Source organism: Prionailurus bengalensis, chromosome B3 (genome assembly GCF_016509475.1).
Source record: "Prionailurus bengalensis isolate Pbe53 chromosome B3, Fcat_Pben_1.1_paternal_pri, whole genome shotgun sequence".
In the NCBI taxonomy this organism is placed as follows: Eukaryota; Metazoa; Chordata; class Mammalia; order Carnivora; family Felidae; genus Prionailurus; species Prionailurus bengalensis.
Window position 1 is genome coordinate 143,724,510 of NC_057355.1, and position 21,302 is coordinate 143,745,811.

At 51.2% G+C, this 21,302-nt stretch overlaps 1 long non-coding RNA gene and 1 other non-coding gene across 2 annotated transcripts; both read left to right on the plus strand.

Annotated features, from left to right (window-relative positions):
• Positions 1-588: 588 nt before the first annotated feature.
• On the plus strand, positions 589-20,783 carry LOC122469543. Its single transcript, XR_006293505.1, has 7 exons — positions 589-701; positions 4,326-4,422; positions 11,880-11,948; positions 12,903-12,974; positions 15,832-15,903; positions 18,760-18,859; positions 19,566-20,783. It is a non-coding gene; the product is annotated as an uncharacterized LOC122469543 (long non-coding RNA).
• On the plus strand, positions 3,253-3,329 carry LOC122469895. The gene has a single exon (XR_006293774.1). It is a non-coding gene; the product is annotated as a small nucleolar RNA SNORD112 (small nucleolar RNA).
• Positions 20,784-21,302: the final 519 nt, after the last annotated feature.

Consider the following 21,302-nt stretch of genomic DNA (forward strand, 5'->3'; position numbering starts at 1 on the left):
GCTCAGCTCTCCCCCTGGACTCCCGAGCTCTTGGCAAGACCCCTGTTCTTGTCAGGCCCCCAGTTGGCTCTCGGCAAATGCACATGAGAGTTGATGTGAGTCTGGGGTCTGGGTCCCTTGTGTGACCCCGAGAAAGACTCTTGTAAGTAGCATCTGCCCAGGCTGCTGGCCCTTCCCTCACCTGGGGCCCCGCCCATGGGGGCCCCCGTGGTGTTCTGTCCTGCCCTTGGTGCCAGTGTGTGCCTGCTATGCCATCCCACCCTCCCTTGGCACACAGTAGGGCTGCAGGCAGCAGGCGAGGCCGGAGGCGGCGTCTCCGAGAGGGGGGCTCCGAGAGGCGGACTGAACTCTGTGAGCAGTCTCTTTTCCCCCCTCCCAGGTGGCTGGAGGTGAGACAGCTTTTCCCCCAGCAAGGGAGCAGATGCCTGGCCCAGGATCCAATCGAATCGAAAGGTCTGAAAAATGCATTTACTTCTTCTGAGTTGTAAATTTGGACAATTTGCAAATGTGTGGACCCCTCAGAATGGAACTAACCTGAGCCTTTCATTTTGCAGTTGAGGCTCACTGCCCCCTGGATGGGCAGTGAGTCAGTGGATTCCAGAGGCCAGGGTGCGGCCCAGCCCTGGCCCCTGCACCCTCGGGATACCACACCTGCCCAGAGGGGAATGGGACCCTCCTACGCTGACCCCACAGCAGACCAGGTATGTGCGCCCTGTCTTTAATAGAAGACTCTGGGGAGGTAGAGGCAGTGAGGAGTACAGGGTCACATCGCATTAATATGGGAATATGATGAGAAACGCAGAATAATGCTGTTACTCTGTTACATGAAATCGAGGGAGGTGTTAAAATCTCTGACCATGATACACAGGGGTGCCGACAAGCGGGACATCTCTGATGGGGGCTCGGGGGGCCTGCTGGGGGCCAGACAGGGCCGGCTCCCTTGGGTGACCTTGGTCAAGTGACGGTGAATCCCCCTCTCCTTCTGTAGGATGGGGACAGCCATCTTCCAGTGTTGCCTTGACACCTTAGGTGAAATAAAAGTAGAAAACGCTTGGCACATGGCAGGCACTCAACACAGATAGAAAGAACTCTTAATTTGAGGGGCGTCTGTCCCCGGCCTCTTTGAAAGCCCTTCCCGTTTTCATCGAACCCAGAGGGAAGACCAGGGGAGTAGGGACGGTCGGGGTCAGTGTTGGGATCCGGAGAGCCTTTTCTTGAGTCAGCTGTATGACGTGTACTGGCCTTGCCTGGATTTATGTAGCCTCCTGGAGGAGTGAATGTCTTCGTGTTGAATTACCCTGGCCCCGAGGTGGATGCAGGTGATGTCAACCTGGGTACCACATTTTATTTTTATTTATCGTAAGATACTTCATATCTGAAGAACGATGACAGATACCCCAAAGTATTCACCGGGACCAAACCCAGGCCAAAAGAAAATACTATGTAATAAACAGCAGGGCCTCGCGTGCAGGAAAGGCGATTAAGAGCTGGCAGACGGCTAGTTAACCTGTGCTCACATTTCTTCCGCACAAAGTCATGGTTGAAAATAGATCTCTGCCTGGCAGGGGGGAGGAAAGTTCTAGAAGGTCCCTGTCTGTGTTAGTGAGAAGACTCTAACCGATGGATGGGTTAGTGGCTCTGTGCAGTTGGGGGCCAGGCTGAAACCGGACGGAGGGCTCAGACTGATGGGATTTAAAGTTGGCTTAGTTTTGTGCTCTGGGCGGGGAGGCCTCTGAGCCTCGGCCCCTCCATCTCCGGACGAGACCAGGATGGGTTTTGCCGCACACTCAGCCCCGAGCCTGCTCGGGGATTCTGACAGCCGAGACAGCTGTGGAGGGGCCTGGGGAGTTGAGTCTGAGGCTTAGCGAGCAAGCAGGAGCCGAGGTGTCTTGGGGAGAGGGCATTCTGACGGGAGGCCTCGGTGCCATGTGCTACCCAGGACAAGAAGGGGGGCAGATGGGTTAGAAATAAATACCCGTGCCCTTGAGCCTCGCTCCCTCTTGATTAGAGCTGGGGGGTGACCATGGCAGCTGTGGGTTCTGCACGGGAATCTCGCTGTCAGAGGACACGGCAAGGCCCCGGCTGGCTGCCTGCAAGCTGCGCGGCTGTTGACGCATGTGAGCTGAGGGGCCGCCGCTCCCCGGAGGCCCGCCCGTCCCCTCCGCCAGGCCTATCTCGTGTCGAATTCTCCTGGAATTCTCATTCCGGTTAGCTAATCCCCGAGAACACCGGCCAGGGCATTAACTTTTGGGGCCTCTTAAAGACCGAAAAGGAAAGTCCTCCCCGATGGGTGCATTGCAGACAGCCGCTGGGCGGCTCTGGAAGGATCTGGGGCCTGTGGGTGGCGAAATCGCAGCCGGCAGGCACATACCTGCTGGCCTCATGTCACTGACACGCCATCGGGAGGCCCCGGGGCTCCAGCTTGAGAACATATAAAATCGAAAACGGAATGATCTTTGGGATAAAATAAATCCCCCCCCCCCATGTCTGCAGAGCTTGTTTTGGGGGTAAGTGCCTGTTCCTGGGCCTTCAGCCAAAATGCTCATTTTGTTTTTGTAAAAAAGGAAAACAACCCCTCCCCCCACCCAAGCCCCACAAACAAACAAATGGAAAAAAAAAACCAAAAAAAAAAAAAACAAACCCCACACAAAATGTTTATTTTAATTATGCAAGAAATGCACTGATAATGAATACACTCATTACTAAAAACTAAATACTGCACATAAAAGCTAAAGCCATCTGTACCCGCCCCACCCCCCCAGGCCCAGGCCCAAGCCCAGCTCCGCCCCCCCCCCCCCCCCCCGCTCCCCCGCCCCCCCGCCCCCCGGCTGTTATCAGTTTCAGGTGCAAGGCTCCAGATATTTTTCTGAGCACTTATGTACGTATATAAATAGATCTCTGAAATAGATGATTTTGTTTATTTTTTACGCAAACTACATCATAGTGTCCGTTTCCTTCTGCGTAGCTTAGCATTTGTCTCCACACAGGCATCCGCTTGGAGATAATAAAGATCGACACAGCGTTCCTTAGAACACACCTTAGTACCCTGTAATCTGCGTGCACCCGGGTTGCTTTAACCCCCTCACCGCTGCCCTGAAAGCCCCAGGTCCTTACCCCGTGGGGACGGAGCGTGGCGGCAGGTGTCAGTAATTTCTGAGCTCGGGATCTGAGGATCAGCTCACAAGTGTTTATGACATTATCACAAATGAATATATGGATGCATAAATTAGCAAAATAAAAGAGGGCCAAGCCTGGACCAATGATGACGAAGTGTTTATGAACAAAGAATCATGATTAATCCAGTTCTGCGCAAAATACTGAGGTCCATTAAAAGACAATAGGTCTCCGCTGTTACATTCTTTTTAAGAGCTGTTTAATATTCCGGGGTATGTAAGCACCATTGTTGATTAGACCCTCTCCTATTGTTCAAAATCCCAGCTGTAAACGTGCTGGGGGGCAGCGGGGGAGGGGGGGTGGGGGAGAATGTGTCCGGATAGAAGCTTTGGTCAAAGTCCTGGTCGTTTGGGTGGGGGTGGGGGTGGGTCACAGGCTCATGGGTGTTTGTTCTATTATTTATGCAAGTAAATAAAAGTGAATCCATAAAATAAAAGCGATCCTTGCCCAAATGAATGAGCGCGTCATGAACCGAAGTTTTAATTCATACAATTTTGCTCAACCGATGCCCACTGAAAAGGACCTGAGCTGTTCCCGTTTTGTTATTGCTAACAGCCCTGCAATGAGCTTTTTTATAGCTCGGTCTGTAAACACATCCGTGGCTGTTCCTTTATCCCCATTTCTTGGAGGTGGGGTAGCTGGGTTAAATGTTTTGCAAAGTTTATTTTCACTGTGTGATCTTTCTTAAATGCCATTTTGACCTTGTCACTGTCTTGCTTTTAAATCCTCCCTCTGACTTCCTGGAACTTCTGGGATGTGTTCCAAAGGCCTTAGCCTGGCACGTAGGACCCTTCGGGGTCTGGGTGGGAGCTTCCCAGCCTCTCCCCTCACCCCTTGTCCACCCCCACCCCTGCAGGCACACTGCGGGCCTGAGCTACTGCTCCTGTCTGTGTGGGCCCTGCCTTTTACACTTGGGGGCTTTGGCCGTGACCTTTCAACCAGCTTCTCTTGAGCCCTTAGGACCAGGCTTTGAAATGCACCCCACGGTGAACTGCCCCTAACACCTCCTTCAAAAGTCCAGCAAAGTACAGTCCCCCCAAAGGACAATGCCTCATTGACATGTTTTCCTAGTTCAGGAGAAGGTTTTGCATTTTTCTAGAATTCATGACCAGCCACATGTTAATCCCCCCCTTTCCTTTGTCCCTGTCCAGTGCCCTCGGCCCCCTGTGTTGCCTGGATCTGACTTCCCCTGACTGAAAAGACCTCCCATTTTCTCCTGAGGACTGAGGCGTCTGCCCTGCACACTGGGTGAGTGCTATGAATGCCTTCAGACCACAAACACACGCCTGGGAGCCCAGGCCTCCCCCCACTGCCCCAGACTGCTCTGTCCTGCCCTCTGGGGTCCAACACCAGGTTCCCTCCATGCCTGCCACGAGGACCCCAGAACCCTGGGTCGTGGTCCGTGAGTGAGCATCTCCCGGGCGAGTGTGCTGGTGATGGGTTTGGGGGACATAATCATGGCCTGGCAATGGTTGATTACGTCTTTTATGACCTTCTCCTTGCGAGAGGAAAAGGGGCCTGGTCCCAGAACCTAAGAAGGAGGTAAGTCTTCAGATGTGACAGCAGAGCCACCGGCTGGGGGGATGGTGAAGGTTCCAGGGACAGGGTTGTGTTCGAGGAGCACAGGTTTTGGGGCAGAGGGACTGGGATGCCAGATCCACATCACCCTGGGGTCAGAGGGCCTCACCTGCCTGTGAGAGGGACAGATGTCCCCCGAGCTGCTCAAGGTTTTGGTCCTCTTTTTGTCCCCCCCAGGGTGGTGGGTGGGAGCCACCCCGAGAAGCCAGCCATCTTGAGCACAAACCCAGCTACGGAACGGACATGGCGTGCATGTCCTTGGCAAGGCCCCAAGAATTCCTGTGCCTCAGTTTCCTGATCGGAAAAGCATACGTACACACCGCGTAGCGATAGGCATAGTGAGACAATAGCAGAAATAAATCACTCAGCGCAGTAGCGGCTGGAACACAGGAGCTTTTCCCATCTCGGCCCGTCTGAAAGGCTTCACCTTCCCTCCCGGAGACCCGCAGAGGAAAATAAAAAGGCTGGAAGAGTATGAGCAGGGAATAAAGGCCCCAGAGCAGACCCCACCCCCCACCCAAGGGAAACACCCGCCTTTCTCTCTCAACACCCCCCCCCCCCCCCCCGGGGCCGGGAAGGGCTGCCCCCGCCGGCTTTAATTGGGTTCTCCTGAAAAGTTTGGCAATAGTTTATTTTATTTTATTTTTTTTATAAATACATATAAAACGTCAGACTGCTCTTCAGGCAGATTTTTTAGGCTTGTATTTTATAGACTTTGGCAAGGGCGGCTCGGAAGGAACAGTGGTTATAGTCTCCAGAGGTTAATAATTCCTGGAAAAACTTCTGGCTAAACCGGACTTCTCCTGAATTTCACAGAAAACGCTCCCTGGGCCGGGCCCAGCCTGAAGGAGGTTTTTGTGCGTAGGGCAGCCTTACCTAGTGCAAGCACGGGCTCGAGTGTTGCCTTTTACACAAAAGTGAACTTCCTCGGCTGCTGTGGGGCACAAAGACTCCTCTCTCCAGAACGTTTGGTTTATTTACTCTGCAGTAGCGCACCCAGGGCTGTTTGTGGAGCTGCTTAAGTCTCTGCCCCTCTGCCCTCTGCCCTCTGCCCGCTACCCCTCTGCCCCGTAGCCCCTGCTTCATGCTGAAACCCCCCCCCCCCCACCCCCTCAGGCAGGGGCAGGGACACAAGGGCAGGGACAGGGACAGAGGCAGGGGAGCCCGCCTCTTTGTGTCTGGAGCTTTAATGGGGCGGGGAATAGTGCCTCCCTCTCAGCAGGAGCCCCTTCCCCAGCCTGCCTGCGCCCCTGCAGGCCCTGCAGCATCGGGGGCTAAAAGGTTTGCTGCCCTGTGGCCTCTGCCTGGTTAGGGATTGGGGTCAGGTGACTTTTCAGACCCACACCAGTGCAATTCTGAGCTCTTTCCTTGCACCACCCTCGACCCCTGACCAGAAACCTTTATTTGCAAAATTTCTCATGTGCGTGACTTCTGTTCCGCACCCCGCATTACCTCCCCTCCCCCATGTAATGCCGCAGAGACAGTTACGCATATGCAAATACCATTTTACCCCACATTTTCGAACGACAGTTTCAAAGCAATCCTTTAATAGATTAAAAAAACGAGAGCAGTGACAAAATAACAACAAAACCCCCAGGCTCTGACAATCAGTTTCCCCAAGAGCCAGCTCGCAGCTCCTAAGGGGGGCTGCGGGGGGCAGTCTGTCTGTCTGTGGGGAGCCAGCCTGCACTCTCCACCAGCAACACGCTGCTGCCCCCCCACGGCGGGTCAGAGCAGCTGTTGGGACCCCGACAGTGCCCAGGCTGGATTGGATTATCAGGAGCGCGGGACAATTAGGCTGCAGTGACAGGAGCTCCATCCCTGGGTCCCCGGTGTCTCTGCCCTCCCCGAATCCAACTGTCCCGTGGAAGCGTGTCCCTGCCTCGAGGGTGAGCTAGGGCAGCCTGGCCATTTCACAGACAAGGAACCCGGCTGGCCCCTCTGCCAGCCTGTCACACACACACACACACACACACGCACACGCACACACGCACACACACACGTGCACGCGCGCTGAGTGCCTGCACTGGAAACAAAGACAAGAAAACTCCTTTAGAAACTGCAGAACAGAGCCTCGTCTGGGGAGGGGTCCCCTGATAAAGGCCCCATCCGCCCAAAGTTCCTGGGAACCGAGCCTCCGTGAATGGGCCTGGAGAGCCAGCGCCCGATGCGCCGTGGGCCGCATTCATCAACATGCAGGCCCCTGGGCCCCGTCACCGGGCGAGGGGGCTTTCACGAGTCCCCAGAGCATCCAAGTCATGGTCCAGCAGCCGGCTGAATCCGTGGCTGCGGCCCAGCCTCCAGAAAAGGGCCCTGCTTTTCCCATGACCGGGCGGCCTCTCCACTCACCAGACCCCCCTCCTCCTACTTCCCCCGCAGGAAGGCTCCCCCCACCCGCTGCACCAGCCTGTTGCCCCAGAGAGGACCCAGGCCAGCCTTTCTGGGCCTGGGAGCTGGGGCGGGCACTTGGCCACTCCAGGTGGCTCGGCCCGGCCCCCCCGCCCCGCTCCCCCCCCCCAGATGGGGAGTTGGCTGCAAGACAGCCCCCCACCTCCCCCGCCCCCGCCGCCCCCGCTGGCCCCGAGCACTCACCCCCATTCTCTGCTCCTCTCCCTCACTGCCTCATTGTGACAGAAGCGCTCCACCAGCCATCTCGGTGCCTTTGCCATTCAGCTCAGGGCAAGGTACATGGGAAAGTCTGTGCATCCTTGCTCTGACCCCAGCCTGCCTCCTCTGCAGCCAGCCCCGCTCGGGACTTAGCTCTCTAGGAGCTTCTCAGAGGCCTAGACGTGCGGGCTGCCAGCCCGGGCAGGGAGCCTTGCTGCAGCCTCCCGGCCAAGTACCGGCCTGCCTCTCTCTGCTCGGATGCCTCCCGTAACAGGGAGCTCCCTCTCTCCCTGAGCAGCCCGCTCAGGGCTCGCACACCGAGCTGCTTTGCCGAGCCCTCCCCTGCTTCTGCCTCTGCCTCCGCCGCTCCGCCACAGCCCCCTGGCCCCCTCTGCCCTCGGCTCTTTGCAAGGCGGCAAGCTCACTTCAGCCTTCTCGTCTCCGGGCCGACTAGCAAGCCCCCCACCCGCCGAGGGATCAGATTTGGGGTCCCCGTCCCCGTCCCGATCACAGCCGTCTACACCTGTCCCGGGCGCCTCCGCCCCTGCCCCGCTTGGGTCTGGGACGGAGCCCCTTTGCCCTGCTGTTCTGCCGAGAGCCCAGGGGAGGGCGCGGGTCTCCCCTCCCAAGTCCAGCTGCTCGGATCTCTCTGTGAAGCGGCGTCTGAGCCCTCCGTTTTTTATGGCCCCTTTGCTAGTTGCCAGGGAGAACGCTCTCTATGCAACCCCCTGCCTTTTCTGCAGGAGCCGCTGGCGGCTGGCCGGCCCTGGTCAGCCCGCAGCAGCGGCAGCAGCAGCGGCAGCAGGCGGCCGCGGTGGGGCTGGGGGGCTCCCGAGACAGACACACCAGCCCGAGCCGGACTCCCCGCTTCCTAGCTGTGAGACCACGCGATTCCCTCTGCTTTTCAGAGCCTCGGCTTTTCCCTGAAAAGTAGATAAGAGCGGGGCTCCCTCCCCGTGAGACGGAATGAGCTAAGCGTGGCCTCGCACACATCAGACACTTCACGAACGCTTACAGAGTAGACAGCGGGACCCAGGGAGGGAGGCGCACATGTAACAAGTGGCGCGCGAGGAGGAAAACCGTCTGGCCTTTCGGGAGACCCTGCCCCGAGGACAGACGGGAAGCTCGCCTGCCGGAGACCCCTCTGTGGGCTCAGCCGCACGAAACATGTCAGCCAGAGGCAGCCCCTGGCCTGTGAGCTCACAGTAGATGCAGCAGGCGGCAGAAACCGCATTTATTGCATTTTCTGCATTTCTTGCATCAAGAATTCGCGTTGTATGTGACTGCACCAGGGGCCCCAGGGTGAGGCAGGAGGGAACACTTTTCCCTGCCGCTGCATAGAAGGGCTAGCTTAGGCAGTGGTGGGGGGCCTCCGGGAGCCAGAAACCCAGTGGGGTCTGGGCATCCCACAGACTGTGGGAAACGGCCATCCACCCATGCACCCATTCTCCAAACCACCACAGCGTACCTACCTTCTCAGGCCCAGACCCGAGGGGGAGGCTGGCCACCAAGCAGTGCCGGTCAGCTTCCTGTCCTGGAAACTCAGCCTGGTGGGGGAGAGACACAGGGAGTAAGTCACCATGCATCAAGTGATCAAGGGGGGGATGATAACAGTGGAGGTTTCTTGGAGCCCTGCCTAGGGGCCGGGCTGTCTGCCTAGGACTCACCCCAGTGAAAACTCTGAGCACCAGCCTCATAATCCCCATTCAGTTGATGAGGAAACTGAGGCAGGGACTTGTGAAATCCCATACTCACCGTCTCTCAGCTGGTGTGAGGTCAGGCTAGGATGGAACCCCAGGCTGTCGGAAGCTCCCCACCACACCCTGCTGCCGAAGACTGTTCAGCAAGGCAGTGCCGAGTGCTGGGGGGGCGTGGGTGGGCAGGGGATAGATTGATTAGTTATAAGCACCTCCCAGCGGTGCTTGAGATCCCAGCTCCTCTGTGGCCCAATCCGTTTGAAGGGCAGATTCAAAATTAGGTGGGAGCACCTATGGGCAGAGGCTTATGAAAATGGCATTATTAACCTGATGCGGAGAGGGCCCTGCCCACCTCCAAGCAGATTGCAGATAGAGACGGAGGGGGCTGGGGCTTGTTTATGTGGACGGTGCGTTAGAGACGATGGAGTTCATGGCGGGGGTGGGGGGAGGGTGGTGGTGGGGGGAGAGCACTTAGGGCTTCCTCCTGGGAAGGACTGGCTTTGGAGGGGATGAGGACTTGATGGCTGAGAGCAGGGGGTGGGGGGGGGGGAGAAGGGGAGTCATCAGGGCAGCCCCTCACCTCAGGGAGCTGCTCTAAGCTGGAACCCACTCTCGGAGGGAGGGTCTCCAGCCCCTTTTCTGACAGGCACAGGGACTACGAGCCTCCCTGCTCCTCAGTTTCCCCAAACGTGAGATGGTGATGGAAACCAAATGTCACTGTGAGAAAAGCCCCTGTTCCCACAGCCTCCCTGCACCCCCCACCACCGTTCCAGTCCTCAGACACCTGTCTGCTTCGGAGCAGTATTCAACAGGAGAGCTCTGGCTCCGGGGAGGGAGGGCCGAGGGAGGAGGGAGCGAGGAGGGAGGAGAGCTGTGCCCCCGACTCAGAGAGGCGGTGAGCCAGGTCTGCATCGGGTAGGACTTGGGCCACTTAAGATTTGTGCCAACTCACGGTGCAGTGGAATCAGACAGTCTGAATTCTTCAGACACCAGCCAAGAGTCTGTGGCGCCCCCAAGTGCCACAAGGGGGCTGCCTGGGCCACATTTTTGAGCCCGGAAAGTGAGGAGGGGGAGACAGTCAGTAGGGGCTGGTGCTTTTGCTTTTGTAGCTGCGCTTTTAAATGCGGGCGGGGAGAGGGGGCCAGTGCCTGCCCCAGGACAGCTGGGAGGGGGTGACAGGCTCTGGCTCTGGGTGGCTGCAGGCTGCACCCCTCCCTCACTGAGGGCTGTGCTGCAATGCAGCAGGCTGCCTGAGGGTCCGGTGGGAGGAACTGTCCGCTGGGTGGCCGGCAGACTTTCCAAAATGGGGAATGAGGGGTGAGGGAGGGAGCGTTTCCAGGGGGGCGAGGTGTCCAGGAAGCCGCCGCCCCCCCCCCCCCCCCCCCCCCCGCCCTGCACAGAGAGTCTGGCTGCTGTGGACCGGCCAGAACTGGGGGAGAGGTGGAGGGGCCTGTGCTGGTCCCTAGGGTCTGGGGAAATTGGTTGGACCTGGGGTCTAGTGTTTGTCGGTTTGCGGTGGGAGATATGACTGATGGAGGAGGGGGACGCTGAGAGAGGGGGGAGAAAGGGGTTCAGGACAGTGAAAGCAGCTTGGTACACAGTTTGAGGGCAAAAGCACTAACTCCTTTCCTTCCAAAAAACCAACTAAAAAATAAAGCCAGCAAAAAAAAAAAGGCATTTGAAAGCTAGAGAGCTGAATCCTTACCAGCCAAGCTGGGCTCAGGAACGACTCCTCAGGTGGACTCCTCAGGACTCCTCGGCCCTGGAGGAGGGGGGTGCCGTCAGGTCCCTTTAGAGCCAGTTAAGAGGTTGACAGGACACCCCTGGGGGGCAGGAGGGTCTGAGGGGAACATGGGGAGTCTGAGGGAGGAAGGAGGGTCTGTGAGGGGCCTGGAGGGCCGGGGGGAGCACGGGGGTGGGGTCTGAGGGAGGCAGGAGGGCCTGGGGGTGGCTGCTGGGCATCTTGTTCCTTAGCACCCTTGCACCCTAGTCCTTTCTCCTTAATCCGCCCAACTCAGAACGGCTTGCTCCCACCAGCCCTGGCCCCTTTCTTGTACCCTTTCCACTTAAAAAAAAAAAATTTTTTTTAATGTTTATTTTTGAGAGAGACAGAGAGAGAGAGGAAGAGGCAGAGAGAGAGAGAGAGGGAGACGAAGAATCCAAAGCAGGCTCCAGGCTCTGAGCTGTCGGCACAGAGTCCGATGCGGGGCTCGAACCCACGAACCGTGAGATCATGACCTGAGCCGAAGTCAGATGCTCAACCGACCGAGCTACCCAGGTGGCCCTACCCTTTCCACTTTGGAGGCATTTGTTCTATGAATCAGCTCCCTAATACCCCCCAACGTTGAGGTTGGACCCTGGGCCCCTTTGCTTTTTTAAATGGCTTCCCTTTTCTTGCCCCCTCCCCCCCCACCCCGGCTCTGTATTTTTACCTGTTGGTCTTTAAAACCTTCTATTCCGTAAACTTTGAAGCAACCCAAAAGCAGAGGAAGGAATACCTGTTTTTATTACAATGTACACAGTTTTCACTTTGCTGCCACCCAGGTGCCAACAGCTGTCAGCCCCTCTTGTTTGGTCTGAGCCTTGTACTGTCCTCTTCCAACCCCCACCCCAGACTATTTTGAAGCAAACTCCAGACACCATATTGTTTCCTCCGAGCACATTTCAGTGCATATCTCTAAAAAAGAAGGACCCTTTTCTGTTTTAAAAACATAGCCACAATGCCACTTTCACAGTTAAAAAATTAACAGCCTTTCTTTAATGTCATCCAACATCTATTCAGTCTTCAAATATCCCCAGTTGACTCATAAATTTCTCTTGCAGTTGGCGCGTTCGAAGCAGTGTCCAAAATCTTTCCTGCATTTTCAGGGGGGGGCGCTGGGCTTACAGAAGGTAAGTGCAGCCACAAACCCAGGGGTTTGACTGTGTAACCCTCACCTTAAGTGAATAACCCAACCTCAGTAAATCTCAGTTTTCTCACTGAAAATGGGGCAACTTCTGGGTCTCCCTAAGGGTCATTTAGAGGATTAGAGACCATGCAATTGAAGCCCCCACCCCTGTTTCTGATGGGTGACAGACACTCAGCAAATAGGGGGTGCTAGAATATTCTTTTTTTTCTTTTCCTGGAAACAATTTATTTATTTATTTATTTATTTATTTATGAGAGAGAGAGAGAGAGAGAGAGAGGCGCGCGCGCGCGCGCGCGCACACACACACACACACAGAGTGCAAGCAGGGGAGGGGCAGAGAGAGAGGGAGACACAGAAGCCAAGCAGCCTCCAGGCTCTGACCTGTCAGCACAGAGCCCGATTCTGGAAACATTTAAAGGGGAGTTGGGCCAGGGTAGGCAAAAGAGAGCTAGCTATCATCCACAAAGCAAAAGGGTCCCAGCAGTCCGGGCCCCCCGAGTGCCGTGGGTGAACCGCGTCTGAACAAGGGCAGCGCAGTCTGGGGACTGGGACCTCCGGCTGGCTCAGAATTCCACCCAACAGCAGACAGCAACCCTACCAGGGACCTACCAGGGACCCCACTGGCTGCCAGTCCACTAGGTGGCACTTTCTGCTGCGAGTCCAGGAGGGACCAGGACCCCGAACTGCTCTGGCCAGCGCCCATCTCTGGATGTCCCGGGGGACTGCACACCAGTAAAACACTGGAGATTCAAAATATAAAAATAAAATGCACTTCTCTGTATGTCTTGCGAGATGTAGCGGTTTTTTCTCTTGTATAGATCCTGGCCCACTTGCAGAAACAGAGGGGATGAACATTTGCTCAGGCCAGGCATTGGTATGTCCACTCTGTCTTTAAATCGTCACCCCAGCTGTAGCAGATTTTCCCTTTATTTCACAGGTGAGAGGACTTTGAGAGGTTAGTGACTTGTCCAAATTCTGCTAGGAAGCAAGACCCAGGATTCCAATCCAGGTTTGTCTGATTCCTGTACAGACATAATGGAGAGGTGGAAGGAGGGTTGGGGGGGTCTGATGGATGGAGGCCTGCCTCCGTGAGGCATCAGCAGGTGGAGAGGTGGTGTGGAGGCTGATGCCTGCTGGCGAGATGGGTGAACAAATTCACGTACAGAGGGTGGAAAGATGGATGAGGAAGAGAGAGTAGTCAGTTTCTCACCAAGATCAAAGGCTTTCTTGGTCTCTGAAGAGATGTTTCCTCTGAGTGGAGCTTGCTGGTGAAGCTCCTGCCTTTTGTTCTGCCTCTGAGCGTACTGACTGGCTCAGGTGGCTCTGGGACAACAGGTCTCCTGCCAGCTCACAGACACCAGGCCCTGGCTGTGGTGCTGGAGCTTCTCAGCAGCGACTCTCAGTCTCAGCGGTTTTCACACTATGATGAGAAACAGCAGGCAGCCTTCTTCTGCTGGCTCGCGATGACTAAGCCCTGAGCCCAACCACATGCCCAGTCCTTTGGTAGCCACTTGGCATAATTTTATCTCCCCTAAATCATCACAGTGACCCTCCATGATAGCAATTACCATCCTCAATTAAGATACAAGAAAATTGAGGTTTAGGAATGATAAGTGACTTGCCCCAAATCACGTAGGGAACCAGGATTTGGACCTTGGTCTGATTTTTCCTTCTAAACTCCTACCCTCTTCCCATTTCTTTTTCTCTAAGACCGTGCCTGAAAAAAAATTTCACTCCTTGGGGTTAACCCTTGTTCAACTCACCCTCCTGGTCTATCAGGGAGCTGGACCTCTTATCCCCCAGACTCTAAATTTATTTCTCAAGTAACACCTTCTCTAGTTTGTCCTACTTGTGACTATCACACATATAAAGGTCAAACACACCACTGACCTCTTGCAGTGCAATTCAGTCAAATTTCCAGTAGTTCCTATTAGGACTGAATGCTAAGGGAAGCAGGTGTAAAAATGACTCTAGAGCCTGGAGGTATACAAGGAATCAGCCTAGAGGGAATCAGACAGAGGGCTGAACGACAGATCAGCAAGCCTCCCTGAAGGCCTGGCTCAAATTCAGCCAGATATGTTTTGATAATCTGCTTATGGGCTAAGTCCTGTTATACATATCCCAGATGCTCAGGCTTAATTCACAGGTCTGACATTGACTGGTTTTGTGAGTATTTAACCTCCGTGCCTCAGTTTCCTCACTTGTAATATGGGGATACCAACAGAACCTTATTAATGGGTATTTGAAAATTAAATGATTTAAACATTTCAAGTGCTTAAAACAATGTTTCCCATATGGTTAGTGTTCAATAAATATTTCATGATCGTTAAAATTATAATTGTCGTAACTGTTTTTATTGAGATGTTTAATATCTCTGGCTGCTAAGATCATTTTACGCGTTCTGCAGATAGCTGGGGCATATAGCTCAGAGAGGCATGTGAGTTTGCCTTTGGAGAGGGAGTCAGTGAAATAGAAACACATGTATTAATTTAAGACTAGAAGACTTTATCTCCAGTTAGGGAAATGAGAAATATATGCACCAAATGGATATGATCCATCTAATGAAATGTTAAGCCTCGGAATAGGTGAAAGTCCCCTGAAGGAATTTCCTTGGAGGTATTGAGAATTACAGAGAGATTGAATGGGAGCTGAAAAGAAGCTGAGGAGGAGGGCAAGATGAGCAATCAAGTTGTCTTGGTTCAACTTCATGGCTTCTAGAAGCAGTGGGCAAGTTTCCTAAGGTCTTATATATGTTCTTCTCAAATTTATTTCTCTATATGTTTTTTTCTTCTTTTTTTTTTTTGGTCGGGGGGAGGAGAAAATAATCACTTTAGAAATGTTTCTTTATTTGCTCTTTTGAGAGTGGCCAGCTGGAACAAAGAATTGTTCTGTTGAGTCTTACCTCATGGAGGCCATGAGGACTGGGAGACCTCCTCCCCTTTCTGGGTAGAAAGTGTGCCACTTAAGCCTAGGCAGTGGACAGCTGCACACGGGGGTGTTCCTGGGGGAAGGGTACCTCTGGATGCCCTACTGGCTAAGTGACAGGGTATGGGGTTAGCATCTGTGCTTACTGGCTGGCTACGATGGGTGCATGATAGGATTTTAGCATGACCTGACGCAGTGTCTGTGCAAGTCCTGTGGGAACTGTCACCACTGCACCTTCTCTAAGAAGGACGGTGTATGTATTCACCCAGGGCTGTTAGTACACCCTGGAGATGCCCTGTGCTTGAGACTGTCTGTGTGGGAGGTCGGACAAACCCCTGTACTCACCCACACACGTCTTCACACACTCACCTTGTGTGCTGACAGTGGGGTACCAGAGAGCAAGAACTACAAAAATGAGCCAGTGGGGAGAAGTAGGGAAGACAAGACTCTGGGGCTCAGCATCTTCCTTGCTGTGTGACCACTTGTCAGTCACTTAACCTTTCTGAGGCTCAGTTCCCTCGTGTGTAAGATGGAACTAATAAAGTTTGCTCAGGTATCACCTTCTCGGTGGGGTTTGTGTCCTTCTTGTTGCTTGCTGTCCCTTTCCTGCTTTGTTTTTCTTCATCGTTCTTACCACTGGCTCGTATGCCCCGTATTGTACTTATTGATTTTCAATGTTGTCTGTTCTGTCTCTACCCAGGGGATGGTAGCTCTCAGATTTTGTCTGGTTCATTGCGATATCCCAGGACCTAGACCAGTGCCTGGCACAAAACGTGTGCACAGGACTTTTGGAGGGGGTGGGGGAGAAAAAAAGAGATGCTGTTGAATTGTACCCACCCCAGCAGACTGGCGATGCATGCAAAGCAGGCAGCATGGTGCCTGGTGCAGAGTAGGCATTCAATCAATATTGGCTAATTATGATTATTATGTGTAATTCACAGGACTGCTGTGAGGATCAAACAAGATAATGTATGCTAAGGCATGCTGTGAACACTACGTGCTGGGTACAGGAGGTACAACATTAACGATCCTCTGCTCCTTGGAGGGAACTTGCACTTAAACTCTATGCCTTTCGCTTCCATACCACCTGGGAGGGAGGGCAGACTGGTGGGTCGTTGCCACCTGAGACTCAGAGAGGGGAAAGGCCTTGGCCGAGGCCGCGCAGTGTGATGAAGGCAAAGGCAGGAGCCTAGGTTCCCAGCCTAGCGCTCTTCCCATGACTCTCTTAGGAGAGTCCCCAAGTGGATACACGTATGTGTGTATTACCTGATACACACGTATCCGTAACATATGTACGGTTTTAAACTTAATTGATTTTTAACTTTTTGTGTCTCAAGAGTGGCACCGTGGTCAGCGTGCTGGGCACCTACCAGGCCTGTCTGGGAGGGCAGGCAGGAAAATGGCTATATTGTCAGTAAGGGTCAGAGCAGAAGCCTTTGGAGTTTCTGGGAAACAATTTGAACGTCAAGGATCTCCTGGCAGAGACCCCCCCAAGGGCAGCCCCATTTCATGCAATGAATTTTAGTTTTCGAAAGCGCATCCCTTAGATGGATTTCTATTTTCCAGGGCACTTGTTTAAGCTTTGATGCCGTGTCCAAAAAAGAACAGATCCCAACAATTTCCTGCCCGAGGCCCAACCTTCCCGAAACCCTCGGCTTGGCCTGAGCGTCGAGATAATTCGTTTCTCTAATCAGATTTGGGTGGGGGGGCTGTTTGGCCAGTGGGGTGGGTGGGTGGTTCGGGGAGGGGGGTGTGCAGGGTGGGAGCTGCTTGAGGAACTGTCGGTAGCTCTCTGCACCCTCACGCTGGACCCACGAGGGTGCCGCTGTCCTCAGTCTACAAATCGCCCAGGTCGGGGCACAAGACAGAGAGGCCAGGTCACGTCTCTGCAGTTACACAGCTCATGAGTGCCTGCTGGGGTGGAACCTGGTCTGTCTGTCTGTCTAGCACCACAGCTCGGGCGCTGCTACAGAGGGAACAAAGATTTGGGTGAGGGGCTCAGAGACAGGGTGGGGGTGGGGGAGTTTACTTGGTTGCCTTTGGTGTGAAAAGTAATGGCTACTTCTGCTCAGGGACCAGGGCTGGGACTATCTCACAGATGGGGAAACAGGCATAGGAAGGTCAGTTAACTCGTCTGATGTTGCCCAGCTCGTCCGGGGTTGAGGCTGGATTTGGAGGCGGGTAGCGTGATGTGGGCACGTATGCTCTCACCATTGGTGATGGTGCCTTATGACGGTGAGCACGTAGTCATGCAAAGCAGAGATGGCAGACAGCGTTGCAGGATCTGGGTTTGAGTCCTTTTACCATCCCCTGGCTGGTGTGCTCTTCAGGCAGTCGTATGTATTAATTGTCCCCCTTGGCGGAGGCCTGCAGAGGCCCCGCCAGCCGCTGCCCCATGGAAAATATTTGTAAAGAATACATACATGTGATAAAATTTTATATACGTGAAAGGGGGAGGGGAGGGCACTCAGGAGGCTTGGGAGTGACCATTGAAGGCAGAGGGCAGCGAGGGGCTAAGAGTGGGGGCATTGGAGGTGGGGGTCATGTGGTTGTTTATGGGTTTCAAGAATCAGGGAATTGAGAGGGGGACGAACCGCCCTGGGGCAATGGCCAGAAGCAACCCTGAACCAAGGATCGTGATTAATTCTCCACAACCGAGGGACATAAAAAGAGATTGGCGTGGTTTGTGGTTACTAATTTTATTATTAAAATAATAAAAGAATAAATAACATAATGAAGACCTTGAATATGGCAATTGTGAGAATGTATTCTGGACAAAAGATTATGATGAATCTAGGTCTGCTAACTTGACATTAACAAACAAGAAACGTCTAGGCTAGTTTCTTCCTTTGAATGGGGTTTTGTGTTCCATAGAATGGGCGCACTGGGAGTTTTCACCAGAGAGGAAAGATCTTTGTGGGGAGGGAAACTGTGGATGGTTGTAGGTGGGGCTTAATGGGTTTTACTGAATAGTTAAAAATGAATGAATGCATAAATAAAATTAAAGAGGTCCAAGCATGGGCCAATGACGAGGATGTGTTTTTAAACAAGGGTTATGAGTAATCTGTTCTATCCAATGGTAGTTATTAAAAAACAAAACAAAACAAAACAGAGACAAAGCCCAGTAAATACAAAGGTGTTGGGATGGCGGTAGGAAGTGTATCAATAGTCCTATAGACCAGTCATTGGTCTTGAGCTAAATGGTGGATTCAAGTGTGTTCGTTGTATCGTTAAATATGAATTAGATGACTAAATAAAAGAAATGACAGAATGAAAGAGGGCTGATAATGAACCACCAAAGATGATGTTTTATGAATTATGGATTCAGATGAATCCACTTAGGTATAATTGTGGACCACTTAAAACCATAAAACGAAAACAAAGCTCTTACCTCTGTGGATAAGAAGCATTGGTATATAAGTACTAACATAAGTATGGATCGCTGTTTTGATTCTGCATTAGTGCTGACCTGATGTGTTTATTGTATTTTAAAAAATAACTAAAAACAGTAAAAGGGATAAGTAGGAAACAATGACGCGATTATACCTGGAATCAAAGATTGTTATTACTTCAACTCTGCATATCTGAGTCCATTAGGAAGAAGATCTGGGCTGGTTCCTTTGTGGGTAAGAGCATAGAGACAGATACTCATAATGGGCGTCATTCTTTTTTTTTTTTTGATTAGGTCTTGCATGTGTCTTATAAAATTGTTAAATAAGAAGATGTGTACAATGAGACCTACGCTTAGGCCAATGGTGATCCTGTGTCATGAACCAAACTGTGATTTAGTCCTGTGCTCCTCACCTGATGACCACTAAAAAATACCTGGGTTGTTTCATCCTTTTTAATAACTGTCTTGTGTTCCACAGAACAGAGGCCCCAGCGTGGGTCTATTGACGCTCTGTTGACCGAGATCTTGGCCGTGACCTCTCTGGCAAGTGAACCATGGATCAACCAACATGAGTGATGGTTCGTGTTGTTGTTGTAAGCTGGGTGGTTGGCTGATGGATGTGTCTGTATTATTAAACGTGAATAGGCACAAATGAAATCCAAGATGGCCAAGCATAGACCAACGGGGAGACTGTCATGAACCAACGTGATGGATCTCATTTGGCGTAAATCATTGCTATCTGTAAAAAGAAACAGTTACATTCATGTACATTAATTGTGGACATGTGTATATGTGTACAGAACATGTATATCTCTTTATATAAATATAATTGTTGCCTTTTCTTACTAATCTTGGGTTGAGGGGTGAGTTCATGTGTGTTTATTGATTTATTAAAAATAAATGAATGCATGCCTAAATAAAATAGGCAAGGATTAAGAGTGGACTAACGAAGACAAGATTTGTGATTTATGATTACATAATCATACAGATTTGGAGGACATTAAAACAAAAAAATCTATGCTATTTTACCTAACTTAATAGCATTTTACTATTAATTCATACATTATGGTTTATATAGACACTTCCGCCTGGATAAATTTGGGGTGTTTACTTGGTGAAAGCGATGCTCGTAGAGGCATAGATATTTGTAGTTTTCTATTTGTTGGGTAAGATTCATAAGCATTGTTTTGTGATTTTTTAAAGGCTTAAATTAAAAAGGGCCAAGTGTAGTTGAATGAGGATAATGTTTCATAAACTAAGGCTGATTATTTTAATTCTATACAGGTGAAAGCCATTGAAAATGATCCAGGGTGTTCATTTTTTAAATGGTTGCTTTCTCTTGCACGAAATGGGCATGCCATAGTTCATTTAACCATGCAATATTTATGAGAATTTTGAATCTTATTTGGATGGATAAGGTACATTAAGAAATGTAAGTAACAGTTGATGTTCTTAAATCTTTGGCTGGAAAGTTTTTGAGGGTGTTCAGAAATAAGTAAATGAATGAATGAAATGAACAGAGGAAGGAATAAAACCAGAGATGGCAAACATGGGCCTATGACAATAATCTCTCATTATCCCAGAATTAAGATTATTCAGATTCTGTGCAGTCAGTGCTTCAGTTCAAAGTCCAGACCATCATGATTCACTTCTGGTTTGGATGTGACTCTCCTCATGCAGAAACTTCTAGAGATGGGATCTCTGTCCTCATGGGGTAAACAGGTTGTGTTGGAAACACCTCCATACTTCCCTGTTGGAAAGGAAGAGAATAGGAGACAGAGAAGTGTGGAACCCTACCGGGGAAATGATGTGAGGTCTCCCTACCTGTGGCTGTCACTGTATAGGAAAAAAAGAATAAAGACAGATGTTGGTAATAGCCTTCATTCTTTTTTTTTGTCCTTCTTTTTTTGTCCATCAGATTTGGAGTTAGTGGGGTGTTTTGTTTATTTATTTATTTTTGGTCATGGTCATCATTCTTATTTTAGGTGATCAATTCTATGGTATTCACCAGAATAACAATTGAGAACCATTAACTGGTCAAGTCAATTAAAAATAGAGTGCTGGTTTTGGGTCAATGATGAGAAGGAGGGCCAAGCATGGACCAATATTGAGAATGTGGTACAAACCACGGATTATAGCTAATCTGGGATTTCACAATTAACATTGATTTACAAAGTTTTAAATCTAATACCTTTCATTTTTTTTAATGCTTGGTTTCTGTTCTACAGAAAGAATGCACTAGAGCTGATTAGTCATCTGTAATGATAAACAGCTTGCCTCTGTGGGTAAGGAGCCTGGAGGCTGATGTAAGTGACAGTTCTTGCTCTTGGTTGGAATGGTTTGCTCATGGATGTTGACTGTATTACTTAAAAGAAACAGATAGTTTCATATGTTGGTAATACAGGAGGCCATGCATGAACCAATGATAAGTGTGCTATGAACCAAAGATCATGGGGAATCCAATTCAATACGACTTAATCCCATTAAAAATATGCTAACGCCTTTACTTGTGTTATTGGTATTTTAATGTTTCAGTATTAAATATTGTACCACTGTTGATTTAAACATTCCCCTATTGATATAAAAACTATGCCGTTAAGCGGTTGAGGGGATGGCCCATGGAGAGATGGACAAATATTATCAGTTTTCTATTCTGAACGATGGTGGATTCATAATAGTTCATTGTGTTATCTTTGAAATACAAATGAATTAAAACAAAGAGGTATGAACAGGCCAGTAATGAATGTGGGATTGGTATGTAGAAAGCATGTTGATAGACTCATCTGCTGTTGACCTTTATAGAGAGATATATAGCATATTATTTCTGTGGGAAATTAGCCTATGGACATGTGCCATCCAATAGAGTGGCCACTAGCCACAGGTGGCTACCAAGCACCTAGAATGTGGCTAGTCTGAATTGAGATGTTGATTTATTTTGAAAATACATACCAAATTTAGAAGATGCACTCCAAAAAATGTAAAACATTTCATTAAAATGTGTTTATATAGATTACACGTCTT